The sequence below is a fragment of the Vigna radiata genome, chromosome 4 (assembly GCF_000741045.1).
Source record: "Vigna radiata var. radiata cultivar VC1973A chromosome 4, Vradiata_ver6, whole genome shotgun sequence".
NCBI lineage: Eukaryota > Viridiplantae > Streptophyta > Magnoliopsida > Fabales > Fabaceae > Vigna > Vigna radiata.
The window spans coordinates 10,608,416-10,617,329 of NC_028354.1; positions in this window are offsets into that span (position 1 = coordinate 10,608,416).

Below are 8,914 nucleotides of genomic sequence, written 5' to 3' on the forward strand. Positions count from 1 at the left end.
AAAAATAGATTTCATAAGAATTTAAAAAAAAAAGAAGTAAAGAGATATTTAAAGTATTTTTTAATTTGAAGTAAAAAGAAATTTATAACGAACATTTGTTTATATAATGTTTTCTTTGTCATAATTTTTATATTCTTATAAAAATTTGTTAATTGATGTTGAAATAATGAAAGTGCATATATGAGTGCATGTAAGGTATACCTATTATTAGTAGAGATGCAAATAACACAACAAATTTACATATGAGAATAACAAAAAATTTACATGAGAATAAGGATTTTTTTTAAAAAAAAGTATAGGGTAGCAAAACCTGTCGCATCCAATTCCATTGTCATTTCTATATGGATATACAAAATAATTTTAAGATATTTCCTCCTNTTGATTGAGACAAATAAATATTTTATATATTATTGGACTAATTCAATGGACAAGTTTTATAATTTGCATCTACTTATTTCAGGCTCTTGAAAATGAAGATTTTCTACAAAAAATTTTCAAATTGATTAATTTGTCCTTTATATTTTTGTAACCATTGCACAATTTAAAATAAAATATATTTTAAGTTCTAAATTTAAAAACTCACAAATGACTGAAACACAATCCAAAAGAATAATTACTAATTTTGAATTTGATAATCCAGAATGCATTCTGTTTTTCCTTTTAAACTTGACAATGAAAAATTTTACTTATGATTTTAAGTGGTGGTTGTATTAAACTATTTGGAAAAGATAATGCACATACCCCTTAGAGCTTATGTTTCTTTTTCTAATTTAATCACCCGTGTTTATTTCATATAGTATGTTTGATATGATAATGACATACAGGTTTTTATTTATATATTTGAGTCTGACCCATTTGCACCCAAAAAATTTATATTTATCTACATATATTTATACAAAAAATTATGTCCACATATAAATAATCATAATAAATGTTAAAATATGTCAAATACTATTAGTTAGAGCTGTCAAAATGAGTCACAATTCGTGAATCAACCCTGGCCATCACGGGTTCGGGCTGGATTGGATTTGAAAAAATTGTATTTTTTTATGCAGGCCAAATTTAAATCCGGCTCATGCGGATTGAACCTGTGGTGGGTCGGGTTAGCTCACCAACCCACCTACCTAATTTTATTTTATTAAAATTTAATTTTAATTTTATAAAAAGATGTTTTTTTTTTTCTTGAAAAAATTATTTAAGTTTCGTATTTTCAAAATCAATTAAACAACTATGTTGGGAGTGAAATTTGAGAGTAAAATTTGTTTAGATTTGAATTATAGAAAGTTTATAATTTTTAAAAAAAAATTATAATTAAGTGAGTTAGTGAGCCAACCCGTTTACCCACCAACTCGTGATGGGTCGGGCCGGGTGGAGCTGGGTTACCCGTTTTGACAGCTCTACGTTTAGTAAATATTAGGTAATCAAATATTACATTGACTATAATTTAGGCATTATTATAATTTGTACAGATTTGTGCAGTTGTCATTTCTTTAATAGATGAGGAATTATAGTACCCTTGTATGTATATATATTACGCTACTATTTGAAATAATACATTAGAAGTATTCTCTAAACCTTTTCTATATGATATCAGAATTTGGTTAGAGTCTATCCTAACGATATTTATTGTTTGTTGAGCATATTATTTCACCCATTATCGGGCTGTTATCGAACCATCCATTAATGTCTAGTCTCACGGGGTTGTATGGGAAGTCTCACATCGACTAGAAAAAAGATCGATTCATAGTATATAAGTGAGTGCAAACCCCATCGTACAAGTCGGTTTTGTGAGATTGAGTTAGGCTTAAAGTCCACTTCTTAACATGGTATCAGAGCCAAATTAAAGTCTATCCTAACTAATTAAAGAATTCTTTTCAAAGAAATTATCTATATATAATTTAAAAGCTGGAAATACTAAATAATAATTATTACAAAAGATAAAATTTTTATAAATACATTTTACGTACAGATTGTAAAAAAATACTAAGTAATTAAAATATAAAAATTAAGTTTGTATTATTTTCATGCCTTAATCCCAAATTACAAGAAAATCATGAAATCAGACGAAATCTCATCATGCGCATGGTGAATCTAAAAAAGATTCTGAATTTGAGTCTTCAAGAGGCACAACAAAAATAAATCAGAGAAGAACTCGGAATAAGACAGAGATTAGGACGTTACAATCTAACATATTGATAAGTCAAGTGAAGATTCTTTATCATTGAGTATGATAGAGGACTATCTCCTGAAACATATATGAGAAGAACTTGAAGAAGAACATTTGCAATTCAAAAAATCTATGACAAGGTCAAAGATCAAAACTCGTCTACTTCAATCTTATAATGTTCCATGAAGAAAGGATTTAAAGAACATGAAGATCATGAGTACAATTGAAAAATAATTTAGGAAATTAAATAAATTATAATTTTATTTTAATTGCAAACAATTTGTTTTTATTTTTAATTTCTCAAGTTATTTTTGGACCTAATATCTTTGGGCTTTCTTTTAGGGTTTCTTAGGTGCTTTAAACATTTGTGCCTATATATATGTGCACCAAATATATATGTAGATACTTTTGAGTCATAATATATGCATTTCCATTTTTGAGGAGGGATTCTCTTAATTCTTGGATTAGAACTTTGATTCTTATCAAAGATTAATATTTTTGAGACGAATCTTCACTTGACTTATCACTCTTCTAGATTGTGGCGTCCTCATCTCTCTCTCTTATTCAACATTCTTCTCTTATTTATTTTTATTGAGGATTCAAATTTAGCAAGATCGTACTTCTTTCTTGGACAAGATCATACCATCTAGTATCTAGAGCAAGGTTTGGTTTGAATATTGTAAGAACCTAGAAAATAGAGTATAGAGTTGATAGACATTTTAAAATGAGACTCCATGTTTTAAAGTTAAAATAATTCAATAAAATAAATAGAATTTCTTAAACTCGTCTCATTACTTAAAACACAAACAAGCTCACTAAAACTTTTTCTCTTAATGTTCTCTTGCTTCTCTCTAAAAATTATAACTCTTCGATCATCTGTTTGACATCAGGAAGCTCCTAGGAGATCACGGTGGAGTAATATCCACTTCTATCCGATCAATTTCTAGTATAGAGCAAATAAGTTTCGACTTCTTTTTCTCTTTCATTCTTAATCTGAAATAACGCAAAGTGATTCTTCATTACATGCGTCATATTGCTTCTTTCCATAGTTCTTTGGTAGTTTGAGGTCCTAAGGACTCATTCTGTTTTCAATTTGGTGTTTTGTAGGCGTTTTTAGAGTTCCTTGACCTCTAAGCGAGGGTTCAATGTTTTTAGAGCTTCGTTGTTTTGGTGTACGGTAAGGGAAGTTAGTTGTCTAATCTTTGAATTGAGTTGGTGGTGTATGTTTTGTAGTTGCATGTATGTTAGTTTGATTTAATTATGATTTCAATAATCAGGTTAATGTTAATTCATTTGATTGAGTGTATTTGACTATTGGGTGATTAATTTCAAGTGTGATACAAACTTTGATGTTATTGTTGTTTTGAGTTGTATGTTATGGACTTGTATTGATGTTTGGAATTTGTTGCACAATTTATGTAGTACTAAGTTGAAAATCTACAGGTTTTGGTAGTGAAAATAGAAGTTTTAATATGCAAGTTGTGAGATAGTGTTTGGATTGAGCAATCTGGTTTTTCAGGGCTTGTATAATGTTATTTAAGACTTGTTAGAGTGGTGAAATATCTATAATTTGGTATATGAAGATATGATAGTCTTTTCTTCACGTTTTGAGTGGTTTTAAGTGCAAATTGGATGTTCGAGTGGTGAAATTTTGAAGTACGGGTTGGTAAAAGATCTTTAAGCATGATCTCAATTAAGAACGAAACGAGAAAAATGAGGTAAATTTACTTGCTCTATTCAAGAAACTGATCGGGTAGAAACATATACCTCATTGTTGTGGTCGTTTAGGTACCTCCTGATCGTCAAAGAGATTACTCAGGAGTTCGAACACTTAGAGAGAAGGTAGAGAATTCAAGAGAAGAGTTTTAGAAAGATTGTTTGTGTTTTAGATAATGAGACGCGATATAAACTTCTGTTTATATTACGAAACATTTATTATTAAAATAAGTTGGCCTCATTAAAATAAAACACCCATCTACTTTATGTACTTAAATTTTCTCGGTTCTTACAATGGAATTATCAACATATCAGAGTCCGTTGATAATTCACCAAAAATCATGCAGTACCAATGGATTTGGACGTTACCGACGACTTATATTTGTCGGTAATTCCAAAATTTTTTGTAGTGAGATGACTTGCAAAGTAGGCATTGAGTTTAATCCATATTGCTGAAGAAGTTTTAAGTTAAACCATTTTAGTTTGGAGTGATGGTGACATTGATCCAAGCACCCACACAATAATCAGATGATCTTATTCTTGGTGATGAATAAAATTAGGAGTGATTGGTGTGGTGGAAGTATGAGGTGCAAGGGTGGAGGATGAAGGAGAAAAATGTTGATGGGTGGAAGGGGTTTGAGAGATTTTAGAAGTCATGACAATCAAGCTTTGATACCATGTTAAAAAATGAATTTTAAGCCTAACTCAATCTTACAAAACTGACTTGTAAAGTGAACTTTATACCCATTTATAAATTATGAAATTGTCTTATATGTTAATATGGGATTTCGAACATATACCCCTCAAATCAGTCCAAAAAAAACTCTTGTATATTAGAGAGAGAATAAATATTGATTAATATAAGATAGAAAGAGAGAAAGTCATTATGCAAAGGACAAGAAAAAAAAACGGAAAACAAAAAGCTCTTAAGAGAAGGGCTGTGCTCTAAGTACGAATCAAATATTTTGAATAATACTAATTAGAACAAAAAACGTTTAATTATGTTTATCAATTCTAAATTGAAATGAACAATTACTTTCATTAGATAATTGTTAGATACTTCCATTGCAAGAGTGAAAAAGTTAATAAACCGTGCATGTCAATGTTTTGAATATTCAAGGATAAATAAAGTTTATAGCCCTGATAATATTTCCGGAAATAATACAATGGTTTTCGGACTATTTTTTCAGGTTGTAAAGCACGTCTTTTTGATAACCGAAAACTCAACTCTATCTCATCTCTGTATTCTCTGTTCTCTTCTTTTATTCAGAATATCGCAGGCAGTTTATTCACTAGTACAAAAACGCTATTTAACGTCGGTTAATTTGGACTTTTAACGTCACTTTCACAACCGACGTCTAAACGGGTGACGTCTATGGGACGTCGAAATTCGTCAAAACCGACGTCCATATAACGTCAGTTAACGATATCCACCGACATCTATATAGACGTCTGCTTATACTCACACCGACGTCGAATTACTCTATATAGACGTCCACCTATGATTAAACTAACGTCAACTTGAATATATAAAGAGGTTTAAAATGACACTAACCGACGTCTATGTTGTTATAGACATCGGGCATGGATTTAACCGACGTCTAACAACGACTTTGTGTTTTAGTGCAGTTTTGATTCAGACTTTCGGTAACATTGTGCAACACTCTCCTCTCGCTAGTTTCCCCACAAAAAAAGCTTGCGTCTTTTGAATCTTCTAGTGCTTTCAACCTAAAACCGAACCTGGGTCCATGGCTACTTCCAATTATTCAACCGCAACAGAAAAAAATTACGGTGTCGAGAAGTAGACAAGGACCCAAGTTCCATTTTGGGTCGGAAGAACTAGAAAACTCAAAAGATCGCCACTCTTTTAGTGAGGAAACTAGCAAAGGGATAATGTTGCACTATGTTACCGAAAGAGTGGATCAAAACTGCACTAAAACACAACACAAAAAAAAAAATTAATCAGTTGAACGACAAGATAATCGATAAAAAACTAAAGAAAGTTTAAACGGTAAGCATAAGAAAAACCACGCACCTGGGATGAAGAGAGAAAAAGGAGAGGACGAAGACAATGACGTTATGACAAAATACAATGCAATGCCGAAAGAGATAAAAAGTAGAGGTGCACAAGGGAATAAAAGAAGAGGAGAACCAGAGAAAAAAGAGAAGAGATGAAGACGCGATCAGAAACTGAGTGGTTAGAAGGGTCTGCGATTTATTTAAAATGAAATCGGGCGTCGATTGCGCCAGAAACCAACGTCTATAGACGTCAGTGTTTGATTGGGATCCGACGTCTATTTTTCTTAAGGAAGCTGAAAAGATTGACGCTTGATTTCCTGTCAGGGTAATTCACGTCGGTGCCCCTTCTAGCCGACGTCTAAAACCCTCGAATTTGGTGAAAATAATCAATTACAGGAACGTAGACGTCGATTACGTTCCGAACCGACGTCTAAATTGAAGGATTTTTGTCTTCCCGCCTTCCAGATAGGCCTTAGACGTCGCCGTTTGACTACGTGACGTCTAAGCGCCTGGGAATTTGGTGAACAACATTAATTGTAGCCCCAGTCGACGTCGCTTATTCAGGGGATCCGACGTCTATTCCTCGTCTGAAGCTGAACCGTTTGACGTTTGATTTCCTGTTAGAGACTGGAACGTCGGTGCCCTTTTCTAGACGACGTCGAATTGTCTGTCTTATCACATACCTCAGGAAATTTGACATCGGTTTGAGGCAGGTGCGACGTCTATCATGTCATAGACGTCGCCTAACATCGAAACGGACGTCTACCTTACCAATATATTTACGATAATGCCACCGTGCAATAATAGACGTCGGTTTATCACGAAACTGACGTCTGATGGGTGACGTTAAACAACGTTTTTGCACTAGTGATTATTTTTTCTATCTTTGCTTTGTTTATAACCGAATAAGAAGTATAGAAAGTATTTGAATGAATAAAAAATGGCACATGTAACAACAAACTCAACAAAAGGTGAAGTTCTTATTTATTGGATTGGCCTAGAAGCCAAATATTTATTTTACAATAAACTCGGAAAACACTCATTATTGGGTGAAAGCAATGGAAATTCTAAAGCAAAAGACAGAAGATGGTAGCTCCATATGGCATCAGCAGAAAGTAAAAGTATACTTAATTCATTCGGGTATTGCATCTTTTAGATACTGGTCAACAATTACGTGAATAGGCTGAGCATGGTGGTGCTGGAGATGTTGGTGGCGTTGGTGCTCTCGATGGAATGCACTTTCTATAACCCTGACCGGGAGAACACTTAACAGCAGGCTTATTAGGGTCTCCTGTCTGAAATGAACCTTCTGCATAAAAGTGTACATACATCATTACATTAACTATATAATTACTCTTTTATATTTATACTAAGTTCATCCAAATAAGTTATAAGAATCAAGTTTCGTAAGTTTCAAGTTTTATATTGATTTCTTTGGTGCATATGAGAATTGAGGAGTTATAGAGAAGTTAGTGAGTATTATTACGTACCCTTGAGTTGTCGAGCCATAGTTGAAGTGGGAAGGAAGAAAAGAGAAGCAAAAAGTAAGAAAGCAATGAGAATGGCCTTCATGATTGCCAAGTGATTGATAATGCTTACTATATTTTATTCACTTTTCTCTTTGCATTAATACGAAGAGTGTTGTGATGTATTTATAGTCTCAATTCAGTAAAGTTGAGATACATATATAAAATGTTTACATTGACTTGCTAGAAGACTTGCAAGAAGACTTGATACAGTGCTGCAGCCTGTATGGTATATTTTTCTTTCAACATCACCTATATATATTTTATAAATATTCATATAAATTTCTCTTGTCCAGTAGATAAAAAATCATTACTAGATCGAGATTATATCTTGCAAGATTTTTCGAAATCGACTTTGTTTCTTTAAATTAATGCTAAAAGTAAAAACCAGAAATAAAATATATTTATTATATAAGAAATAAGTCATTTATTTGACTTCTTTCTCAATAAAATATTTTTACTATTTCTTTTTATTATCAATTTAAGATTCACGTTAAGAATTTGGATGGAATACTTTCTTTTATAGAAAATATTTAAATCAGATAACTGGTTAGATGTTAATTCTATACCCTCACCATACCAAAAAGGGGTGGCGGATTTATCAAATGTAAAGGTCAAATTTACCCTTTGACTAATTCATAATCATAGATTGATGGAGAAGTACAACTTAAGTTTTCTACGTAGAATAGGTCGCCAATGGAAATTAGTTTATCATTGGAATTAATAAATAATTATTGGAAGAAAAAACAAATAATAACAAACGGAAAGTGGGATACAGGCTCCAGGGTACTTCCTGGAAGGCACATGTTTATTTATGGAAATAAATTCATTTGAGACAAAATTTATATTAGTTTACTGATATTAAAATAATCATTAACTTGCTATTTTTCATAAAACTAACAGGAAAATAAACTTAAAACTGTGAAATTGATTGGAAGTAGTTAAATGTTGAAAAAAGAAAATTCTTAAACAACCTTATTAAACTAAAAGTATTTAGTAAAATCATTTATTAAAGTAGATGCGTAAAATGGCATGAATAAGAATATTGTGATATAATATTTTGTCAAAAAAAAATACTTTGGAGTATTTCCAATATTAGTATTTTATTATGTTATGTAATTTTTATTTTATTATAAAAAACTTAAATTTAACTTCCAAATATTAATATTGCTGAAATCGTGACATTATTAGAATTGACTTAGCCATTCTAACACAACACAAAATACATTCATTTATTAAAAATAATTAAAAATTGTAAAATTATTTTTAATTTATTTTAATAAATATATTTTTGTATTAATGCAAGATTAGTTAGTTATTTTAGAAAAAGGTAGAAAAACATAAAATTATTTTTTAATATTCTTATTAAATAAATATTTGTATTAGCATCGTTTATTAAACATTAATTAAAATAAATATTAAAAATAAATAAGTTATTGATCAAGTTATTAAAAAGTGATTGAACTATGAATCCTAAGGAGAGAAA